Below are 12,500 nucleotides of genomic sequence, written 5' to 3'. Positions count from 1 at the left end.
GATTTGCCAAAAGACGACAACTACACTACTCGGTAGCCGAGAATATAATATCAAGGCATTGAGTATGGTAACGCTCACTCCAGTTCCCCTTCAACAGTTTCACGTACTTTTCACTCTCTCTTCAGAGTGCTTTTCAACTTTCCCTCACGGTACTTGTTTACTATCGGTCTCGCTTTATAATTAGCTTTTGGAGAGACATATCTCCAGCTTCGAGTTGCACTTTCAAACAACTCTACTCATAGGAATGAGCCATTATGACTGGTATCGAAAATGACCTTTACAGGATTTTCACCTTCTTTGATGCTACTTTCCAGTAGACATCAGGACAAATTCACCAGTCTAGCATCAAACCATACCGGACACCGAGAAATGTTGCCATTTCCCTTCCCGATGAGCTTTTCCCTGTTCATTCGCCATTACTAAGGGATTCTCAGTTGATTTCTTTTCCTCCCCTTACTGATATGCTTAAGTTAAGGGGGTTCTCTCGCCCAATTCAGGTTATGTAGTTGATTGTCTCTTAATTGGTTCACTGACCAATATGAGACAGAAACCGATTCAGCAGTTTTGTTCGCTACTACTATCAAACACAGGTCGAAGTTTCCATTCAGTCATTAATTCCAACTTTCAAATGTTGTTGTTTCAGCTTTCGCTTACTAGAAGCAACATAATACTCGCTGCAATACAGACCTCGGGAAACCCTCACCGTGAATAAGGTTCACTCACATATTTCACTACATTTTGCGTGGGATTGGAGATGAGGCTACTCGTTCTTGCTCAGTACTAGGCTGAAAATTAACGAAACTTCGTTACAAACGTTCACATGTTGATGTTTCCGCTTTCGCGTACTCGAAACAACATAATACTAGTCTTTGTAATTTAGTTTCATAATTTCAACTGTTCTCATGCAGAATTTTTGCTCATTCTTATCCCAAATTTTGACCTGGCTACTAGTTACACTCCTTGTACTTATTGCAAAATGACCACAAATTTCAACAGCTTTCACATGTTGCTGTTTCGGCTTTCGCTTACTACAGTCAACATAATACTCGTTGCAAAATAAGTGCTCGGCATCTGCAATTTTCCAAAGACGAAGTTTCGCCAGTTCAATTTTCGCTCGCCAATTATGGCTACTAATTCACACGGTACTGAGCTCAACAACATTAAATTTGTTCAGCAAGACTTTCACATGTTGATGTTTTGGCTTTCGCCTACTAGAAGCAACATAATACTCGTCTTGTTAGCTCATTCAATGAGAATAGCTTTTCCCGTTGAGAATTTTTGCCTTCAATTGGCGTTGTAGTGAGTTTGGCTACTCAGATCACCAAATACTTGTGACAATTCGAACCAGAAATGTTTTCAATTTTCACATGCTGATGTTTCGGATTCAACCTACTAGAAGCAGCATAATACTTGTATTCAACAATTTCTGTATCAAATCCCAGTTTTCTCTGGTGCATCTTTGCCAAACTATTCCAAACTGCCTGAGTCTGAATACCAATTACAGGTACTAGTAAATGCACGTTACTAAGGACTATATAGTTCTAGGTTACTGTACACAACGACGTTCACATGTTGATGTTTCAGCTGCCGCTTACTAGAAACAACATAATACTTATCGTGCATACCTTTCCATAACTTGTCCTTTTCAGATGCATTAGTTTCCCTTTGTCTTGGCTTCTACAGTCAGACTGGCTACTAGTAACAGCACAGTACTAATCACATATCGTTCTACAGTTTGCAGACAACTTTCACATGTTGATGTTTCAGCTTTCGCCTACTAGAAACAACATAATACTCGCTGTATACATTTGTAGTTCTCTATGTAACTTTCATGTGAAGAAGTTTCGCCAGTCTTTTTGACTGTCTCAAATCTGAGTCATGCTTAGGCTACTAGTTGCTTCATAGTACTTATCGCCTCGAGATCATTGAACAAAACTTGATTTTCACATGTTGCTGTTTCAGCTTCCGCTTACTAGAAACAACATAATACTAGTCTCATTAAGTTCCGTCTCTTTGCAATTTTCTTATGAAGAAAATTCGCCATCACAATGACTCCAGCAGTTCTTGATCAAGGAATGCAATCATTGATCAGAATGCTATTATTTGAATCGGTTCTGCTTTAAGTGTTCCAATTTTATTGGAAGCACCAACAATAGAACATCAATGTGTTCAATCGAGAGTTATATAACCCTGAATCGGACGCAGTCAACAGCCGAAGCCGAGACCGCCTTTTGCGTTAGAGAGGTCGGTAAACAAATCTTGCGATTCATACCGAATTAACACATATAGCTGTGCTCCTCTTCGTAAAGCGAGCCAAGTGATCCCCTGTTGAAGGATGTATTTGGACCAATCTAGTAGCATTTGGTTTCCAACAAGCTCTCCCAAGTTAGCTTACTTATTGGGCTTTTCAACCAATTCGGTTGGCTACAAGCATCATCAAAGTACTAGCCACAGTTTGATCGCAAAATTCTACGACTTTCACATGTTGATGTTTCGGCTTGCGCTTAGCCTACTATAAGCAACATAATACTAGTCATATCATAGAGCGTGATCAGCTTGTGACGTTCTCATGATGAAGTTTCACCAACAGTGTCTCACTTCGAGCTTAAATCCAGCTACTAGTAACTACACAGTACTGACTGCAACGATAACTTTTATCTATACCTTTCACATGCTGCGCTTTCGGCCAGGGCCTACTAACGTCAACATAATACTCGATATAAACTTTTGTTCATGATGCAGCTTCCCCATGCAGAAGTTTCGCCTTCAAATGCTCTCTTGGCCATATGACGTAAGAAAAGGTTACTAGTAACATCACAGTACTAGCCACAGTTTGATTGCAAAATTCTACGACTTTCACATGTTGATGTTTCGGCTTGCGCTTAGCCTACTAGAAGCAACATAATACTAGTCATATCATAGAGCGTGATCAGCTTGTGACGTTCTCATGATGAAGTTTCACCAACAGTGTCTCATTTCGAGCTTAAATCCAGCTACTAGTAACTACACAGTACTGACTGCAACGCTAACTTTTATCTATACCTTTCACATGCTGCGCTTTCGGCCAGGGCCTACTAACGTCAACATAATACTCGATATAAACTTTTGTTCATGATGCAGCTTCCCCATGCAGAAGTTTCGCCTTCAAATGCTCTCTTGGCCATATGACGTAACACAAGGTTACTAGTAACATCACAGTACTAGCCACAATTTGATCGCAAAATTCTACGACTTTCACATGTTGATGTTTCGGCTTGCGCTTAGCCTACTATAAGCAACATAATACTAGTCATATCATAGAGCGTGATCAGCTTGTGACGTTCTCATGATGAAGTTTCACCAACAGTGTCTCACTTCGAGCTTAAATCCAGCTACTAGTAACTACACAGTACTGACTGCAACGATAACTTTTATCTATACCTTTCACATGCTGCGCTTTCGGCCAGGGCCTACTAACGTCAACATAATACTCGATATAAACTTTTGTTCATGATGCAGCTTCCCCATGCAGAAGTTTCGCCTTCAAATGCTCTCTTGGCCATATGACGTAAGAAAAGGTTACTAGTAACATCACAGTACTAGCCACAGTTTGATTGCAAAATTCTACGACTTTCACATGTTGATGTTTCGGCTTGCGCTTAGCCTACTAGAAGCAACATAATACTAGTCATATCATAGAGCGTGATCAGCTTGTGACGTTCTCATGATGAAGTTTCACCAACAGTGTCTCATTTCGAGCTTAAATCCAGCTACTAGTAACTACACAGTACTGACTGCAACGCTAACTTTTATCTATACCTTTCACATGCTGCGCTTTCGGCCAGGGCCTACTAACGTCAACATAATACTCGATATAAACTTTTGTTCATGATGCAGCTTCCCCATGCAGAAGTTTCGCCTTCAAATGCTCTCTTGGCCATATGACGTAACACAAGGTTACTAGTAACATCACAGTACTAGCCACAATTTGATCGCAAAATTCTACGACTTTCACATGTTGATGTTTCGGCTTGCGCTTAGCCTACTAGAAGCAACATAATACTAGTCATATCATGGAGCGTGATCAGCTTGTGACGTTCTCATGATGAAGTTTCACCAACAGTGTCTCATTTCGAGCTTAAATCCAGCTACTAGTAACTACACAGTACTGACTGCAACGATAACTTTTATCTATACCTTTCACATGCTGCGCTTTCGGCCAGGGCCTACTAATGTCAACATAATACTCGATATAAACTTTTGTTCATGATGCAGCTTCCCCATGCAGAAGTTTCGCCTTCAAATGCTCTCTTGGCCATATGACGTAACACAAGGTTACTAGTAACATCACAGTACTAGCCACAATTTGATCGCAAAATTCTACGACTTTCACATGTTGATGTTTCGGCTTGCGCTTAGCCTACTAGAAGCAACATAATACTAGTCATATCATAGAGCTTGATCAGCTTGTGACATTCTCATGATGAAGTTTCACCAACAGTGTCTCATTTTGAGCTTAAATCCAGCTACTAGTAACTACACAGTACTGACTGCAACAATAACTTTTATCTATACCTTTCACATGCTGCGTTTTCGGCCAAGGCCTACTAACGTCAACATAATACTCGATATAAAATTTTGATCATGATGCAGCTTTCCCATGCAGAAGTTTCGCCTTCAAATGCTCTCTTGGCCATATGACGGAACACCAGGTTACTAGTAACATCACAGTACTAGCCACAGTTTGATTGCAAAATTCTACGACTTTCACATGTTGATGTTTCGGCTTGCGCTTAGCCTACTAGAAGCAACATAATACTAGTCATATCATAGAGCGTGATCAGCTTGTGACGTTCTCATGATGAAGTTTCACCAATAGTGTTTCATTCGAATTGGTTCTGCTTTAAGCTCTCCAATTGTTTTGGATGAACCAGTTTTGCCCTTCGAAGCCACTTTTGTGAGCTTTTGTGGGTCTTTACCAAGAGGATATACCTCAAGGCCTCTTTCAATTCCTTTAAGTTCTTTCAACTCCTTTACAGTTTCTAGGTTCACATAGCTGCAAACCTTATTTCTAGTTTTAAGTCTGGCCAACTTGGGGAGAGTTGGTGCAGACCGTGACCAATTCTAGTAGGATGCCACAACAAGAATGTGATCAACTTAGCTTGTCGATGAACCTGCCCCACATTCAAACAACTCTATCGCCTTTTCCTCGTATAGTTATATGCGAGGGCCTCTCATAGAGAGCGCTGTTAGCAACCTTTTCCACATAGACGATAAAGTTGTGAGTGTTTTGCACATGGCTGTTGTCATCACCACGTGACGAGTCAACTCAGCTTGACTCTCTACACTCCGACAAGCTTTGCACATACGCCTTTAGTTCAGTATGTGTCTTTAATCTGACTCCGGTGCCTCAAGCCGGAAAAATTGTCAGATTATGATCATTATCGGTTAGTCATCCCGATGCAAGATCGTATCGTACTGTCTTTGTCTACCTCCAGATTCCGAAGAACAGGAGGAGACTCTCCCAGACCTACATATCTGGGAGAATGTTCAGAGGGCGAGAAGCTGTGGATTACTCTCCCCTAAGAACTGACTAAACTTTACCCTCGTCCAAGGTAAGTTTATTTTAGCTAGCCTTCTATGTAAAGGATCTGAGGCTAAGCTGTGTTTTTTCGAGCCTTTGGCTCGGAGCAAGTTCAGTGGGCGCCCCGAGTAGCTCAACTCTTTCCCACTGAACAGCGCAACGCTCTGTCACTCGCTGGGATTTTTGCGTGTCGGTTCTAACCACGCGACTTGTGGACCTTTTTAGGCCTTTCTCATTCACAAGTCTATAGCTGGGCTTCTATAACCCAGCTTCTGAGATCTAGATAGCTGCAGTTCTGCTAGGCTGCTTTTGCTAACTAGTCTCCCTTTAAGCAGTCCCTTGCCATGACTGCTGAACTATGTATCCACACAAGTAGTTTTTGAGCTCGATACATAATTCGAGATTGGTTGCCAAGCAATCTCTAGCGACAGAGCGTCATGCGCACTACAGACATGGCCTCTACCAGCAGCCATGCCCGAAGGAATCAATCACTGATCCTTCCGCAGGTTCCCCTACGGAAACCTTGTTACGACTTTTACTTCCTCTAGACAATTAAGCTCGATCCGCTTCATCCCGTTGCCGGAGACCGAAGTCCCAACAGTAGGAATTTGCAATTCTTGCTTAACTATCCAATCAGTAGTAGCGACGGGCGGTGTGTACAAAGGGCAGGGACGTAATCCCTATGAGTTGTTGACTCATAAGTACCAGGAATTCCTGGTTCACGTCTGCAAGTTACAACAGACGATCCCCTTGAAGCGCTGTACTTTTCTCTGATTGCCCAGTCCATTTCGGACCAAGGGCTGAGTACTCAATCTAAAAGTACACAGTGTAGCGCGCGTGCAGTCCAGAACATCTAAGGGCATCACAGACCTGTTATAGCCTCACTTCATCTGCGGTATTTAATTCCGCATAGTTCCTCTAAGAAGTGTTTGAATTCACATATAGTGAATTTCATTATTTAGATGGAGAAGATCTCGTTCGTTATCGGAATTAACCAGACAGATCACTCCACTAACTAAGAACGGCCATGCACCACCGCCCATATAATCATGAAAGATATTCAATCTGTCAATCCTTAAGATGTCTGGACCGGGTGAGTTTTCCCGTGTTGAGTCAAATTAAGCCGCAGGCTCCACTCCTGGTGGTGCCCTTCCGTCAATTCCTTTAAGTTTCGATTTTGCAACCATACTTCCCCCGGAACCAATAAACTTTGGTTTCCCGGTTAATCTCTTGCCAAGTCAAGATCGACTTTGACAAATTGTAGGTTGGTATAGTTTATGGTCAGAATTACGAGGGTATCTAATCCTCTTCAATACTCTGACTTTCGTTCTTGATTAATGAAAACATTCTTGGCAAATGCTTTCGCAGTAGTTTGTCTTGCCACGATCCAAGAATTTCACCTCTAACGTAGCAATACAAATGCCCCCGTCTGTTCCTTTCAATCATTACCGCACTCAGCCAACCGGCATCAATCGAGTAGCGGGTCATTCTCCATTATTCCATGCTTTATTATTCGATCCCAAAGGATGCTTTGAACACTCTAATTTTCTCAGGGTGAAAACACCGTTTCCACAGTTCGTCACATTTAAGTGCAAACTATTTCTTCGATGCGAAGGATGAGCGGAACGAGTCAACAGATTTAACTGAAGACCATGTTGCCGTTCTACTCAAACAGATCCAACTATGAGCTTTTTAAACGCAGCAACTATTGCATACGCTTGTAGAGGCTGGTATTACCGCGGCTGCTGGCACCAGACTTGCCCTCTACTCGTTCATCAATGGAGCTTTTAAGTCCATTCCATTCTGATTACAAACCATAAAGGTTCATATCATTATTTCTAGTCACTACCTCCTCGTGCGGAGAGTGGGTAATTTGCGTGCCTGCTGCCTTCCTTGGATGTGGTAGCCGTTTCTAAGGCTCCCTCTCCGGAATCGAACCCTGATTCCCCGTTACCCGTCACAACCATGGTAGTCCGTTACACTACCATCATAGGTTGATAGGTCAGAAATTCGGAAGTTCCGTCCCCAAGCCGAAGCTATCTGGGATCTTTCAGTTACTAGGACTCATCACGGGATGTGTCTGTACTTAGCAAATCACCCGGTGTAGTCTTGTAAAAGTCTCCGACAGTGTCGGACAATCAGCATGCATTAGCTGCAGGGTTACCGCAGTTATTCATTTAGCTTGCAAATCAACTAATAGATAGTAACTGATTTAATGAGCCATTCGCGGTTCCACTTTTTCAAGCTTCGCTTGCACATGCATGGCTTAGTCTTTCAGACAAGCATATGGCAACTGACAGGATCAATCAGTTTAATTGTACTTTGAACAATCTTTCGATTTGTTCGAATTTAGAAAGACATAGCCTTGCGGCCTCGTCAATCTTGCTTTGAGCTTTTTAAATCACGAAGAGTTTCAATGCATGCTTTGGCATGGCTACTAGTTACTACACAGTACTCTACACACTTAGAGTTACCCACGATTACACATTTCACATGCTGATGTTTCGGCTCGCGCGTACTAGAAACAGCATAATACTATGTGTACTGGTAGATAGCGCTCTGTGAGCATTTCCCATGAGCAGGTTTTGCCCTCCAAATCTCTGTTCTACTGTTACCAATACCGGCTAACAACTGTATCATACTAGGGAGAATTGACTCATGATTTAAAAACCAGATGTTCACATGTCGATGTTTCGGCTCTCGCCTACTAGAAACAACATAATACTAGTCTGTTAAAAATCTCAATCACGCCGCCTCTTCAGATACAGAAGTTTTACCTTTTATTGGTTAGAGAACAGCTTTCCAGCTGTCGACATGGTTACTAGTAACAACACCGTACTCAACACAAAAACTTTTCAACTTCACAACTTTCACATGCTGATGTTTCTGCTTTCGCATACTAGAAACAGCATAATACTTATTGTTTTGTCAAGTAATTTGTGTGTCTTTCCCATGTGAAGTTTCACCGGTCAACAATGTTTCCCTGACCAATTACGGCTACTAGTAGCTGTATAATACTAGGGAAAATGATTGAGGATTTAATATCAGATTTTCACATGTTGATGTTTCGGCTTTCGCCTACTAGAAACAACATAATACTAGTCTGCTAAGAAATCTCGCTCAAATTGCCTTTTCACATACAGAAGTTTCACCTTCTATTGGTTAGAGAACAGTTCTCAGCTGTCGACATGGTTACTAGTAACAACATCGTACTCAACACAAAAATTCTTCAACTTCACAACTTTCACATGCTGATGTTTCTGCTTTCGCGTACTAGAAACAGCATAATACTTATTGCTTTGTCAAGAAGTGTGTGTGTCTTTCCCATGCGAAAGTTTCACCGGTCAGCAATAATTGCCGTGTCCAATTAAGGTTACTCATAGCTGTATAATACTAGGGAAAATGATTGAGGATTTAATATCAGATTTTCACATGTTGATGTTTCGGCTTTCGCCTACTAGAAACAACATAATACTAGTCTGCTAATAAATCTCGCTCAAATTGCCTTTTCACATACAGAAGTTTCACCTCTTCTTGGTCACTGTACAGATGATGCTGTCTGTTCTTTATTTGGTTCTGCTTATTATAAGGAGGGGCATCACTCCTTCCTCCTTGGTTTGCATGCATTAAGCCTGCTTTGTGAAAAGCGTATCTTTCTAGCTTTTCTTCGCCTTACTCGAGTAGGACGATACAATCCAGACATTAGTCAGTCTTGGTGTAAAGTCACTGAGTATTATTCGGTTCTGCTTTATTCAGCAATATGCTGTATAATTGTTGTAATTTGCGAACATATTTGTTCTCAGTTCCGAACTACTAGCGACGACAGATTACCAGCGGTCATGAGCCATCAAGGTAGTTCTTTGGTGCATCAAGTAGAGAGGTGCCATCAAACAACACTTCCCTAATAATGCTACACACATAGAATTTGCTACAGTGCAGCTTTTTACTTTGCAAAATTTGCGCACAAATTTTGCATAGAATAAATGTTTTATCAAGATTTTTAGATCCCCTCCCTTGAGAGAACGTTACTCCTTTAAGTGAACACCCCGCGGCGTCCTGTTGTTATTGCTTATAACCATTTCGCAAGCCGGAGGCATAATGCACTACGCAAGCCGCTACTTTGGCACAGAGGCACCTAGTTTTACACCCGGGACTTCAGGTGGCCCAGTTTTACACCCAGTACAGCGGTGCCAGTTGGTAACCCGGTGGATCCTCGGAGACCAGACATGATCATAGATCAAACCCGATGTATGCTACTCCTGAACGTATAGTATCTCCACTGTGCAATGAAATTATCGTTCGTTTCGGGCCTTCCTATACGTTCAGCAGACAATCGCTAGGAATTCACCTCGTGACCCGTGGTGACCACACTGGATTTCAAGTTTATTGATTTGGACAGACCTGTCATTTATTTTGCTTTTCAGCTTCAGTTCTGCTCGATCTAGCTTGCCTAAGGCTTGATCTCGCTTTGCTCACCCCTGTAGGAGCCTCTACTAGTACCACTCGGAGTAATGGGGAATCCACCAGACCTAATCGATGAATGCCATCAAACAACAAACATCATACCCGGCTTCATCAGGCATATTTTATTACTTCCGAGAGGTACTTTAGTATCAGATCTTTCTCCATGCCTCTTATGAGGACCCGTCAGACCTTTCGGTTTATCGTTTAGCTTCAGTCCTGCTCGATCTAGCTTTCCCAAGGCTCGATCTAGCTCTATTCGCCCCACTAGAGGGCTCTCTAAGACCCCTCGGTCTTAGTGTTAGCTCCGGTACTGCTCGGTCGTGCTTGCTGAAGGCCCGACCCAGCTTTAGTTAGATTCTCGTACTTTCTCTTGGCCTCTCTAGGAGGACCAGACAGACCTCTCGGTCTATCGTTTAGCTTCAGTCCTGCTCGATCTAGCTTGCCCAAGGCTTGATCAAGCTCTATTCGCCCCGCTAGAGGGCTCTCTAAGACCCCTCGGTCTTAGTGTTATCTTCTGTAATGCCTAACCAAGCTTACTACAGGCCTTGGTCAGGTCTTTATCGGTCACCGATTAGTAACAGACCAATCATAGGGCCTTCCACCCTATCCGGGTTGAGGTCTTTAGTCCAGCCATATTTTGACAAGACACCTCTCCCTAATAATGCCCCACACATAGAATTACTGTCCATGCAGTATTTAACTTGTGTTTTTTTCTAAAATTTGATTTTCACTTTTTGGAGGTTCATTTGCTCCTCTGACACTCTTTCAGCTTCAATCTTACTCGATCTAGCTTTCCCAAGGCTCGATCTAGCTCTATTCGCCCCACTAGAGGGCTCTCTAAGACACTTCGGTCTTAGTGTTAGCTCCGGTCTTGCTCAATCGTGCTTGCTGAAGGCGCGATCAAGCTTTAGTTAGCTTCTCGTACTTCCTCTTGGCCTCTCTAGGAGGACCAGACAGACCTCTCGGTCTATCGTTTAGCTTCAGTCCTGCTCGATCTAGCTTTCCCAAGGCTCGATCTAGCTCTATTCGCCCTGCTAGAGGGGCTCTCTAAGACCCCTCGGTCTTAGTGTTAGCTCCGGTACAGCTCGGTCGTGCTTGCTGAAGGCCCGATCAAGCTTTAGTTAGATTCTCGTACTTTCTCTTGGCCTCTATAGGAGGACCAGACAGACCTCTCGGTCTATCGTTTAGCTTCAGTCCTGCTTGATCTAGCTTTCCCAAGGCTCGATCTAGCTCTATTCGCCCTGCTAGAGGGCTCTCTAAGACCCCTCGGTCTTAGTGTTAGCTCCGGTACAGCTCGGTCGTGCTTGCTGAAGGCCCGATCAAGCTTTAGTTAGCTTCTCGTACTTTCTCTTGGCCTCTCTAGGAGGACCAGACAGACCTCTCGGTCTATCGTTTAGCTTCAGTCCTGCTCGATCTAGCTTTCCCAAGGCTCGATCTAGATCTATTCGCCCTGCTAGAGGGCTCTCTAAGACCCCTCGGTCTTAGTGTTAGCTCCGGTACAGCTCGGTCGTGCTTGCTGAAGGCCTGATCAAGCTTTAGTTAGCTTCTCGTACTTTCTCTTGGCCTCTCTAGGAGGACCAGACAGACCTTTCGGTCTCTTGCTTAGCTTCAGTCCTGCTCGATCTAGCTTTCCCAAGGCTCGATCTAGCTCTATTCGCCCCGCTAGAGGGCTCTCTAAGACCCCTCGGTCTTAGTGTTAACTCCTGTAATGCCTAACCAAGCTTACTACAGGCCTTGGTCAGGTCTTTATCGGTCACCGATTAGTAACAGACCGATCATGGGGCCTTCCACCCTATCCGGGTTGAGGTCTTTAGTCCAGCCATATTTTGACAAGACACCTCCCCCTAATAATGCCCCACACATAGAAATACTGTCCATGCAGTATTTAACTTGTGTTTTTTCTAAAATTTGATTTTCACTTTTTGGAGGTTCATTTGCTCCTCTGACACTCTTTCAGCTTCAATCTTACTCGATCTAGCTTTCCCAAGGCTCGATCTAGCTCTATTCGCCCCACCAGAGGGCTCTCTAAGACACTTCGGTCTTAGTGTTAGCTCCGGTCTTGCTCAATCGTGCTTGCTGAAGGCGCGATCAAGCTTTAGTTAGCTTCTCGTACTTTCTCTTGGCCTCTCTAGGAGGACCAGACAGACCTCTCGGTCTATCGTTTAGCTTCAGTCCTGCTCGATCTAGCTTTCCCAAGGCTCGATCTAGCTCTATTCGCCCCGCTAGAGGGCTCTCTAAGACCCCTCGGTCTTAGTGTTAGCTCCGGTACAGCTCGGTCGTGCTTGCTGAAGGCCCGATCAAGCTTTAGTTGGCTTCTCGTACTTTCTCTTGGCCTCTCTAGGAGGACCAGACAGACCTCTCGGTCTCTTGCTTAGCTTCAGTCCTGCTCGATCTAGCTTGCCCAAGGCTTGATCAAGCTCTATTCGCCCCGCTAGAGGGCTCTCTAAGACCCCTCGGTCTTAGTGTTAGCTCC

At 43.4% G+C, this 12,500-nt stretch overlaps 1 non-coding gene and 1 pseudogene across 1 annotated transcript in view; both read right to left on the bottom strand.

Annotated features, from left to right (window-relative positions):
- LOC142354861 (large subunit ribosomal RNA) overlaps window positions 1-502 on the bottom strand; it is a 3,522-nt gene extending 3,020 nt beyond the window's left edge. Inside the window, exon 1 of the ribosomal RNA XR_012761129.1 lies at window positions 1-502. This exon is cut by the window's left edge and continues 3,020 nt beyond it. This is a non-coding gene — a ribosomal RNA (large subunit ribosomal RNA).
- A 1,683-nt stretch (window positions 503-2,185) lies between these two features.
- Window positions 2,186-2,337, bottom strand: LOC142354859 (5.8S ribosomal RNA; annotated as a pseudogene).
- Window positions 2,338-12,500: the final 10,163 nt, after the last annotated feature.

Source organism: Convolutriloba macropyga, unplaced genomic scaffold, assembly GCF_964194025.1.
Source record: "Convolutriloba macropyga unplaced genomic scaffold, txConMacr16.3 SCAFFOLD_3599, whole genome shotgun sequence".
Classification (NCBI taxonomy): domain Eukaryota; kingdom Metazoa; phylum Xenacoelomorpha; order Acoela; family Convolutidae; genus Convolutriloba; species Convolutriloba macropyga.
Note: the sequence above shows the minus strand (reverse complement) of the source record. Positions and strands in the feature narration are given on the sequence as shown.